Source organism: Chelonoidis abingdonii, chromosome 22 (genome assembly GCF_003597395.2).
Source record: "Chelonoidis abingdonii isolate Lonesome George chromosome 22, CheloAbing_2.0, whole genome shotgun sequence".
Classification (NCBI taxonomy): Eukaryota; Metazoa; Chordata; order Testudines; family Testudinidae; genus Chelonoidis; species Chelonoidis abingdonii.
In genome coordinates, this window is record NC_133790.1 from 17,286,190 (window position 1) to 17,297,926 (window position 11,737).

Here is an 11,737-nt window from a genome sequence, read left to right on the forward strand (position 1 = left end):
TGTTTCCTGTTGCTGCAAGCCCCATACATGCTATGAGAGCTGGGAATGTGAGTTAGGGCTGCCCTAGCCTGTGCCGGGGGCTGAATTGCCCCCATAACCCCAGAGTCTGGGAGATATGGACATCCGCTCCTTAGTTCCCTGAATTCAAATGAATTTTCTCTTTGATCCTTCCTGACTGTGCCTATTTTTCTTTTCAAGGCTACATTGTATGTGCCTGTTCATATAATTATTACTTCTCATTTTTTGATCAAACATTTAGTTGCTCATTTTTATGGAAACTAAGATGATGAGAGGTGCATATAATAAATACCCATTCCATCCCCAGCTTTTCATATGACACCAAGTGACCTTAAAGTAGAGCAGGATCTGTCCTTATGTAAAATACTCCATTGAAAGGCAGCCAACTCAGGGATGGAGAGTGGTAACCAACTGGTATGCTGCACTGTAGGTTGGAGGACAGGGATTTTGGCCAGAGACACCAACGCAAACTCTTACAAAAAGTACTGAGTGTTCTTTAGTGTTGATGCAGTACACATAGAATCTTTAAAGGTCTACACTGAAAAATAAACACATGGTAGATGGAAGCGGGCTGTTTAATGTAGAAGGATGAAGAACAGCCGTTCTGCTGGGATTTTAACTGGTAGTTCCAGGAAATCTAAGTGTTTTTAAAAACATGTTTAAAACGAATATGCCATTTCACCAGCATTTGAACAATACAGTCACCATCTGCTTGCCCAGGTACTCACCTTCAGTATTTACCCTTTTCTCACTTGCTTAACCCTACTACAGAAATCTTAAAATTCTTAGAGCTCAGGAGAGTCTTATGCTGGGTAGACTAACTGGAATGATATTTATTCAATAGAGAAACAACTTTTTTCTTTAAAAGGCACATCTGATTTTGATTTTTATAAAAGAAAATGTTAATGATAGAAGTGACATTGTAAGGAGGAAAACTCCACCTTATGCTGGAGCTATTAGTATAACCTTTAGAGCTTTATAAAGGGAAATAAGAGTATTTTGTACTAAGAGTGTTAATATTGATTTTAATGGATGCCTTATGATATGGTATTTGAAATATTTATGCACATTTCAAAGTTGGAGCCATTGATCTTTTCGTACCTATCTATTGCTAATTATGATTATAATGACATTTGGTTGGAAAAATGTGAGACTGGGGATGTTAGCTTTAGTAGCTTTTTGTTGATGGTGGCAGTGAGGTTGATTTACTTATGAAGGGGAAACTGATCCAGCTGCGGATGTGCTGCATGACGCCCTGTGCACCATGTAAATCCTGTAGTATAGAGGGATGTTTATGGAAAATTGGAACGGAGTAATTCCACAGAGTACCTGCACGTTCCCTGTGTGCTGCAGAGATATCTTCATGAAAATTCCAAATAGACCAGCTTAGAGGGAACTGCAACAGGTGGATTGGAGAAGAGGCCTTGGGTCTAATACTTCCATGGCTTCTGTGGCCCCAAACCCACACAAAGGAGTTGGGGCCCCTATACCACTCCATGGGCTTCAGTAGCGCCATTGAGGGGCCATAAAATCCCTGCAGACATGTGTGTGATTCTCACACATTTCCATTCTCACTTAGTGCCCTGCCATAAATCCTGATCATTCAGGCTATTTGTTAGTTGGGTAGAATTTCACCCTAAATAAGTTGAATGGCTATTTCCTGTAAAATAATTAACTTCTGATCATTATAAAACTTTTTGTGGGTTTTAAAAGTGACCTGCAAAGGGGATGCTGGATGAGGAAATGAGCTTGTGCCTTCGTAAAATGTTTCTAAGATAAATATGAGCAGACAGTAGATTAGGAACATCACGTGTTGTTTACCCTGTTTTTGTTGGAGGACTCGCTTTGTTTACACTGAAGTTTTTGTATGTAGCTGCACTACTGTACCTGTATCAGGACAAACCCTTAGTATTGCTTTGGTGCAAGTCATAGCATGCCCCAGTGCCTTTTTAGCAATGCACCATGTCTAAGCTAGGGGTTTGCACTGGTGTCTGAAAATCCCAGTGTAAACAAGACCTCACTAGTGGTCTCAGCTATGTATCGTGACTACACTCTTTGCCTTTAAGGGAAAGGGTGCTGAATCCTTAACATAGACACCTTTTTCTTTGCTTAAATATATGTTAACAAAAACAAAGACTTTTCTCAACTAATTAAGTTTCACTTCCTTGGTATCTGTGATGTTGCAACCATATATGTTTTCCAGACCTCTAAAGCCTTCCAGAAAAGAATTTCAAATATATGGGAAATATATATAAATAAATAAGAACCCATCAAACCTTTTTTATACAGGCACAAGCCCATGTTGGGGGTAGAAGGGGCTGCTTTGTTTTATTTGTGCAAGTCCTCCTTAAAAGAAACAAAATACCTCCGGTTGTTCCAAATTATAGCAATACCTCAGTATTATTCCTTAAAAATGTTAAATTGTTATATTTACAACCAGGATGCTGTTAGCTTCCCTATTTGTATTTAGTTCAAAGGAAGTCTTATAAGCATAAAAAAAGTTATGTTGTATAAAACTGAATGTGTGTTTGATATCACCGTAGTTTAGGGAACAATGCAAAGGTCAATTATGTTGCTTGCTCTCCTGTCACATGCTGTGGATGTGTATATGAATGCATCCCTGGAATTCCACTGTGGGATCTGCATCTTTGAAGCTGATGCTAAAATTACTGCCTAGGCTCTTGCAAAGGCGGATACTGATAGAAGATTCAATGAAATCGAAGGTCGCTGGTCTGGTAGGTGTTGAAAGATACCTGGCTATGATACTATTTCTGATTTAATAATGCCAATGGGAGGCTAGTCCTTTGTAATAATTAGGACTAATTACTGAAGAGGTGTTGACAGATGGGCTAAGAGGAAACAAACTGCCTTTATCCAGTGGTTTAGAGTCAGATTACTGGTCTTGTGTTATCTGTTTCTCAGAAAGTAGAAGCTTCAATCATTCACTAAGTCTTCAAAGGGGAAAGGGATCCTAACAATATACAGGATTTGGGATGAAGCTATGAAATAAATCTTTGACTCAAAATGGCTAAATTAATCCCTTTTCCGTAAATTATTATAGTTTTTAAATTTAAGTTACAGATGAAGAATCTGATTATACTTCAAAGTGAGTTGAACCAATATTGGTGACTTTTTTTGGCTGTTTTTCATTGATTAGTCAATACCTAATTCCTTCCTCTCATTAATGCTCTATTTCCTCCTTAAAGAATGGTATCTATGGCTGATGTCCTCTTGGAATGGGGAGGAAAAGGCAGTTGCTTAGGACTTTCTCTTCTTCTTAGTACATGAAACATGAGGGTTTATAGCATGTAGACACAGTATCTCTGTATGAAAAGTAAAACAAAACATGTTTACAATGGCACCAAATTTCAGTTATCTAGCTCTTTATACACACAGACAAGACGATGGAAATTTTAGCAAAAATTGGCTGACTTTGGTATAGTTTTGTTAGTCGGGCAATTATTTTTTTTACCATCAAATATTTTTTTAAAATGTTCTTCCCTCCCTTATTCTTTCTTATGTGACTTCCATCCCCTAGACCCAGAGTCTCTTGCCTAAGCAGCTGACATTGTCTGTCAGATCTTTGTCTGGTAGGCAGGGGTTTAGTGAAGACCTTAAAGAGTTAACAATCTTTCACTGGAATGAACATTTGGAGTGGCTTACTTCAGACAAATGATTTAAAACTCTAGCTATCCTCCATGTTCTCAAATGACTCCCTTTTACATGCACTTCTTCCCACCCTCCACCCAATCTTGACCTTGATTTTCTGTGAAACAGTGGATAAATATGGTGGACTTGGATAGTTTTATAAAGAGAGGTAGCTTTCAATTATTTATGTGCTTTTTAACAATGGACACACTTTAATTAGTGTTTAAATATTTATAATCAGTTTTATTGTGCTGTAAAATCTGTTATACTTTGATCTAGATTTTCTGGTTTGAGATAATGATGCTTGTAAAGGTTTTCTTAATGAATTTGGTCAGAATTTAACATAATCTGATTATCTGATGAAAGACTGACACTTCAGTTCCTGACAGCATAAAAGAGCAGTACAAAAGGGGGCTGTTCAGAGCCCATTCAAAGGCTGGAAGTTCAAGTTCAGGTACTGCAGGCTAGTTCAAGATTCAGAATTAAGATGGTGAAACAGTTTTAGATTTCACTGTTGGGGTTTTGTTTTTGTTTTTGTTTTTTGATTGATTGTGGTTCATACTGGACAAGGGGACTGAAGCTTTCAATAAATAATAACACTTTAAACATGTTAACTGTCTTCAGGAACTTTTGGTTTAGCAAGTAGAGAGAAATAAACAGCTAATGTAAGATATGACACCTTAAAAATATTAAAGAGCTAACTGATCAGAATGTTCCAGGCATCTGTAAGATTCAATAGTAGAAATTCTAGTATGAAGGTCATTGAATTATTGAACTGGTGTGGCAGTTGTTCACTCACTTTTTATTAATATCCACATTTTGACTCTTTGCCTGTTTGATATTGTTATCTCAGGAATGTGGAAAATAAATATTGCAGTGTTGTTGTATGTATGTTGGTACCAGAATATGAGAGAGACCAGGTAGGTGAGGTATTATCTTTTAATGGATCAACTTTTGTTGGTGGAAGAGACAAGCTTTTGAGCTGCACAGAGCTCTTCTTCAGATATTACCAAGATATTAAATATTTAAAGATATTACCTCACCCCACTCGTCTCTCTCAAAGTAAGTACCGTATATTTAACAACTGCATCCTACATGGTCATGGAAAAATGGATCTAGAATTATGTGATCAAATTCATGTGGAAGAACAATTGTGGTTTTGCATCTAAAATCTAAGTTTAGGCTAATCAGTTAAAATAAACATTTGTTGTATTTGATGATCAGGTAATATTTACCCTGTAAATGTCATTCCTGTTTGCACCTGAATTACGGTGCATTCTTGTCACATTTCTTGGACTACTTTGCCATCTGATAACTTGGCTTATCCAAATAACATCTAAATATATTGTATCTGATGGGAATCACAGTGAACAAAAAGGAGTTGCTGATACCAATTAATGTTGAATTTTAGTGAGACACACATCAGAAAAATGTTTTTTAATCTGCTTCTCTGAATCCTAAATTTGAAATGGTTGATATACATGATGTTGGGCCTTTTTAAAAAAAAAAATGATTCTTGAAATAGTAAAGATTATGGACCAAATTCTATAGTCTTTATTGAGGCAAAACTCACAGTGGGACTTCTGCCTAATAAAGCTTGCAAGTTTTGACTAATGAATTAATACAGAGTAGAGGACCGTCACACAACCTTATTATACAATTTGAAGACTTCTCTTTTCTTAGAAAACTTTTAGTGAGTTAACTTTCATTGTGTTTACAGAGGGATTTGAGCACAGATTTGGGAGACCATAAATCCTATGCTGATCCTGGCTCTTTCAGTGACTTTCTGTTACCATGGGCAAATCACTTAGCCTCTCTGCCTCAGTTTCTCTGTCTGTAAAGTGATGTATAATAATACTTGCCTTGCAGCAGTAGGGTGGCTTAGTTAACAAACATAAAGACTCTAAAGAAGGAATTAATTTGATCTCTATGGGTACAGTAATATCTATAAATAATATTTTGATTTAAGGGCATAATTCTGCAAACCTCACTAACTTAAAAGGGATTGCTCAAGTGAGTAAGGATTTGCAGGACTGGGTAAAAAATGTGAACTATGAAAACAAGCAGGAGCTACAATAACTGATTTACTATTTGCTTACTTTGACTATTTGTGACTTAGGTGGATTTTTAAAAAAAATTGTCTGAAACATATCTATAAAAGAAATCTTAAAAACAGAAACCAAGTGAAAAAAGTAAATGCAGTATTCTGTTGTAAATGTATCCTGAAATGTGGCCTTTTCCAATGATTTTGTATTTTGTCAGTGCTGTTTTAGAAAATGGGGGAACAAGGATAAAAGAAAATATTTTAAGATCCTTTTCGGAGAGCTGAACCAGGAGATAGTTTGGGTAGAGTTTCTTACAGTGCATAATGAAATAACTTATTCCTTCTAGAATCAGGATCATTTTGGATAAGTGGTATCTATGGTCAACGTTATATATTTTGTAGCAGAAAAAATAGCATAAAATCGAATAACTGATTCAAAAGATTTAAAAGAATATGAAGTTGCAGTGGCTTGTGGGGTTTTTTAGTGGATAGCTTTTACCTCTAAAGTGGTAAATAGGGGAACAAAAAATGCCACTGTAACTTCTATTGGAAATATTAAGTATGTTTGTGTTGTAACATTGTTTAGCACAAACAGATGCTACTACTCCAGAAATAATTATTTATAAAGTGGAGTGTGAGAGGGATTTTTATATTGGTTGAAACTTGTGTCATGTCATGTTTTAAATGGAAGCTAAAGTTACACAGTAAAAGTTTAATTCGGGTAAAACTGACAGAGAAGTTAAAATAAATGTCCTATTATGTATGAACTTTGTAAATTACTATGAAAGATTTTATTTGACCCTTCCTCTCCTATTGTCAGATATCACAGGACAATCTTCTGTGCTGGAACTGGTGATCAGTAGAGTTAACCCAGTTTACTCTAGCTGAGGGCCCGGCCCTGTATGTCAATAGTCAATTGACTAGCTATTTTGTGATATAAATGTTAGACCTGTAACATCATTCCTTAAGAGTTGTGTTTTTATTATATAGTATCATATTGCGTATGCATTGATATAGAATTAAAACAAGTTTTATGTTATATTTCACATTTGAAAGGAGAAAATCTATAGAACACAAAAAGTTATCCGGTGCGTATTGTGTTTCATGTTCATGTGCCCTGTGGGAGGAAAAGAAAAGTAATAGAACAGACAAATAAATAAACGTGGTGTTGAAACTGTCATTACAGAGTCTGCTGTTGCACAATGGAACCACAATCAATTTACTGTCTTTATTGGTCAAGTGCCAGAAAAATAGTATAATATTATACAAGGTTAGATTAATTAAATAGTAATTATAAGGGAATAAATCAAGTAATCATAAAAGTTTGTCATGGGAAAAATATGTGTCTAGAATTAATTAGTTTTCTAATAAAGTATATATTATAATTGCTCAGAATTACGGAATCCTTAATTGCAGACATGTAAGTTTGGCCTGATTAATTTCACTTGCTGTAAGAACTTGATATATTTCTTCTCTGTCAGTTTTTTTTTTTAATGTTTGCTACTAACAAATATTTCGGAAATGTTGCTAAAATGTATGGAAGATGTTTAATTAAATCCTTGCCGTTGAGGACAATATAACTAGTTATTCTGTGGAGCAAGAGATTATGTGAAGTGGGAGTGCCTATTTAGGAGGTGGGAGACGATCTCTGTTGTGGAAGATTGTATGAATGGTTGAACTAAAGGCTACTCAAAACAGCCTTTGATGGCTTTGCGTTCAATTTTCTGCTGAGATTGCAATATTTAGCAAGTGTGCAAATTGAATTCAACTTTAAGCCTGAATGTTGTGTTATACAGGAAATTGTGTGAAGCCTTTTTTTTATTTATGTTTGTTGCATTTTCACATTCTTTAATTTTTCAGGAGATTTGGCATTAGAGGTCCTATATCTTTTGGCATTAGCAAGTCTGTTTTGGATTGAATACTCGTGTATTTGTGTCAGATTTCTTTCCCTAAAAAAGCTTTCCAAGTTTTATCATTGCACTTTACTTGGGCAATTAATGGCTTCATAAAGCAAAAACAGATGGGTGCTTTTTCCTTAATCTGGACATGAAACTGTTATGAATACAAAGATTTCATCATTTCAGCTGTATTTCATGCTATATTTTTAAGCTGACACATTAAAAACAAGTGCAATGGGCTAATGTAGCCTGATATTTGGCGTTCTCAAAAATGTTTATTTCAGTGAGATTTTCAATGCCTAAAATGTTTATACTGTGTTAAAGAAAGGTCACATGCTTGATATAGTAAGGCGAGTCTGTAGGAATGAAAGACTGAAAAAATTATCATTCTGACACACCAGGAGATTAGAATGATTATGTTTATGTTAATTTATGGCTTTACTATTGAACTATAGCTTTTTGTTCAGTGATAATGGGAACGGGGCAATGAGACATATGCTAAATAATGTTCTAAGTTTTGTTCCGGATGCTGAAATCTAATGTTTTTCAGATGGAAATAATTATAGTGAATTTTTTTAATTGCAGATGGGAGTTTTGGTGATCTCAAGATAAGCTCAATCCAAATATTCTGAAAATTGTATGTATTGACATTTATATGGATTTTCCTTAAACTTAATTAGTTAAAGGATAAGTGTATTGTGTTTTGTTTCTGTCATTTAGATGATGATAGTTGAGAGAAAAGGTGTTTAAAACTGGTAACTTCGATTCTCTGACTGGAAATGATTGAAAATCACATTGTATTGCTATTAGTAACGTTTTTTTTCTTGCTTTGGATTTGATTTCTGGCATACTATATTGCACAGTGGCTGAAAACCCCCAAATAGTTTGCTACTGAACTATTTATTGTTAATGCGTGAAAATGTGGAAACACTCCGTTGTTCCTACATGGGTCAGGAAGAAGTTAACTTTAAGGGCAATCTGAAGGAGGTTGAGCTCCTAACTCTGTTACTTAGTGGCAAAGGGAGCTATTTTGCATTTCAGGATTAGATTTACTGTTTGAAGTATTCTTCTGAGAGTCAGTCATTTACTGGCATGTACAACTATTTTGTGGCAGGTAGAATGAAAGCTCGCAGCGTGACTTCTCAACCTGTCAAAGATCCAGGCCTTTAGTCAGTTGTAACATAGGATGTGTGGCAATAGGTTATGGTATCTGCAATACCAGTACTGTATAGCTTGATTCATATAATCAGCAGTCTGTTGTGCTGTTATGTTCTCATTTAATTTTCAAAGCACAATGTTATGTCATTGGCGGCTCTGAGCAATTTCATGCAAGCAATCCGAGCGCGGGGAGTGGCTTCTGCCTCGCAGTCGCAGCCGGAGCGCTGCGTCTAAAGCCATGCCGGCAACAGGCGCAGCGCCCCCCACGGCATGCCGCCCCAAGCACGCGCTTGGCGCGCTGTGGCCTGGAGCTGGCCTTGGTTATGTCAGTATGGAAATCTCTTGGTTATGTTATTTTTTGTTAACATTTCAGTTCACACTAATGCATGCTTCCAGTCCGTTGCCATGGTTTTATTTTTGCTTTGTTTTTAACATGAATCTTTTAAGGTACAATGTCGTTCCTTAACTCCTACTTTGACATTGATGTCTGAGGATGAACATAGATAAAGAATAAATATACAAAGTAATTATCTAATAATGCTAATGTAAAGCACTGGATATACACATTACTAAAAGGAATGACTCATTTGTACGTTTTCTGTGTCAAATGACTATTTGAAACCCATTATATTTACTTAATTAGCTTTTTAAACATAAACACTAAAGCACAATATTTATAATTAGTATTATTATAGTATTAATAGTATAGCAAGAAAGATATCAAACAGACCTATAAAGTAAAAAGCTTAATTGTCACATTCATGTTTTCTTGGCATATTTCTCAAAAGTTAACATAGTGCTCACATGTCTAAAAGCTAGTCACGTGTCACGTGCGGGCAAACTTCACTCCTACCCCCATTTCTACCAGTGTGCCTCAGTTCTGACCTCAGCATACTGTGCAGTTTCTCTCCCGAGTTTTACTTGAGGAAAGATTGACAATTATATCAAACTATGTGGTGAAGTTGTAATGTGTACAAATGAGGTCCAGGATGAGAATGTAAGCTCCTGTTCCTTGTAGGCTAATTGAATTCCAAGTTGCTTCATTTGGTGGTGGGGGGAGAGTCTTGTTACATTTTTAGCTTATGATGGAGTACAAACTAAACATCCTGTTGCTCAGATACTTCTCCTATTTAAATGTTCTTCCTTACTTGTGTGTTTTTTATGTAAAGCTTATAGGATTTGCAGAGTCAAACTCAAAGGCAGTGGGCTGAAAATTTACCACAGAAGGCTGGCGGGCATATGTGTGTTACCAAATACTTAACCTGCTCTTAGAGCACATTTTCTTAGTATGCAGTAAACTTCAAATACTCATCTGAGTTCAAATACTCTGAAATAAGCAGTTCAGTTGCTTTCTACAGATGTATCTGGAAGCTGCCAGACCATCTGTATTTTAGTTATGTTTGGATAAAATGGGTACTTGTAATCCTGGACTTTGATCCTTTGCCTGCTACAAATGCCACATGTCCATACAGCATTTGCCTCAACTACTGTTGTCCTAGATATGTGCAAGTTCCACTGTGTTTTGGCATTTCAAGTAGAGTAGATTTAGAGGAAGGCCAATCAGGTGGCTGTTGGGTCTCTGTTGATCCAGGCTGGCTGCTCAAATGGATCATACAGCCAACCAGTAAGGTGGTAGTCAGCTGAGTTGGGGGAGGCCCACAATTTTTAAATGCAGCCATGCAGTATGGGTACTGCTGGGGGCAGAAGGGGAGATTGCCCCACTATGAGAGCTCAACTGTCTGTTATGATTTATAGGCAGAAAGCCTGGAAAAGATTGGCCTTCTGGGCCCTTTAGAAAGCTCATACCGTAAGGGCTACCTACCATGTTTTAAAATTGAAAATGGAGTTGGAGGTAATATAAATTGATTATGTGCCTTATACTATTAACTTAATAAATTAGCCCTTTCTACCAGTTTTCTTTGAAATGACATACTGTATATTCTTATTGAATGCAGATGCTATATAGTCATATCTAGTTAGTTAGGTATAAGATGTGGGAAACATGTCTTAAAAATCAACATGAAAGGAGCAAAGTTACCCTTTGACCCAAGTGGAAAAGACAGAAGTGCAATCTGGAGAGAAGCTTTCATACATGAGAACAGGGAAGAAAAAAGGTTATTCATATTTTTACTGACTAATTCTTTAATCTTACTCTTCTTTGGGAGGCTGGCACCTGGTAGGCTTGGAATTTCCAGAAATAAAAGGGATTTCATATATTTGATGATGAGCACACCTGGATATGTCGAATATTTTGCAGTCATAATTATATCTGCACACCTGCTAGTTAGAGTCCCGAGTCAGTTTGCCAGACGTGCCGAGGGAGATTTATCTCTGGCGTACCTGAAAAATCTCTCTTTAGCACCAACATTTTGCTACTTTGTAAACGACTACAGAATAGGAAGCCTTTTTTAGTCTTTGCTCAAGCTGTCTGTATCTCAGATTTAATTGTGGGGTTGCAGAGGAAGGAGGTGCTTGGATGATAGTTTACTAGCAATTTGTTTTTGCTTCGATGTGTGATGGAAATACAAATGACAGGAGTGGGAACAGGAGAGTTGTTGAATTCAGCTGGAATTTTTCCTGTGGGAATCTGTTAATATTTTTAAATTCTCTGTGAGATTTTTCCAAGGTAATCTTTCTGACATTTACATTTTTAAATGACTATTATTAATTGAAAGATCTACTTTCTAAAGGCTGGTGTCCTCTAACAAACAAATACTGTCATAAGAAAAACTCAATTAATGTCCTCCAATGTCCTGTCTTGGGAGCCAGAGCTCGCAACATCTGGGTGCTTCTGGGTCAAGCACTTAGGGTATGGCTACACTTGCAACTTCAAAGCGCTGTCGTGGCAGCACTTTGAAGTGCGAGTGTGGTCGCAGCGCCAGCACTGGGAGAGAGCTCTCCCAGAGCTGCACGTACTCCACATCTTCTACGGGTGTAGCTTGCAGCGCTGGGAGCCGTGCTCCCAGCGCTG

General features: G+C 36.7%; 1 protein-coding gene across 4 annotated transcripts in view; it reads left to right on the forward strand.

Moving 5' to 3' along the window:
- Nucleotides 1-6,879: 6,879 nt before the first annotated feature.
- Nucleotides 6,880-11,737, forward strand: part of GNB1L (G protein subunit beta 1 like) — a 49,618-nt gene continuing 44,760 nt past the window's right edge. For 3 of the 4 annotated variants that reach the window (XM_075059840.1, XM_075059843.1, XM_075059841.1), the window contains exon 1: nt 6,881-6,980. The gene's annotated coding sequence lies outside the window, so the exon portion shown is untranslated. Of the gene's footprint in view, nt 6,981-11,737 lie in introns of all 4 variants that reach the window. The other variant, XM_075059842.1, reaches the window with a different exon arrangement.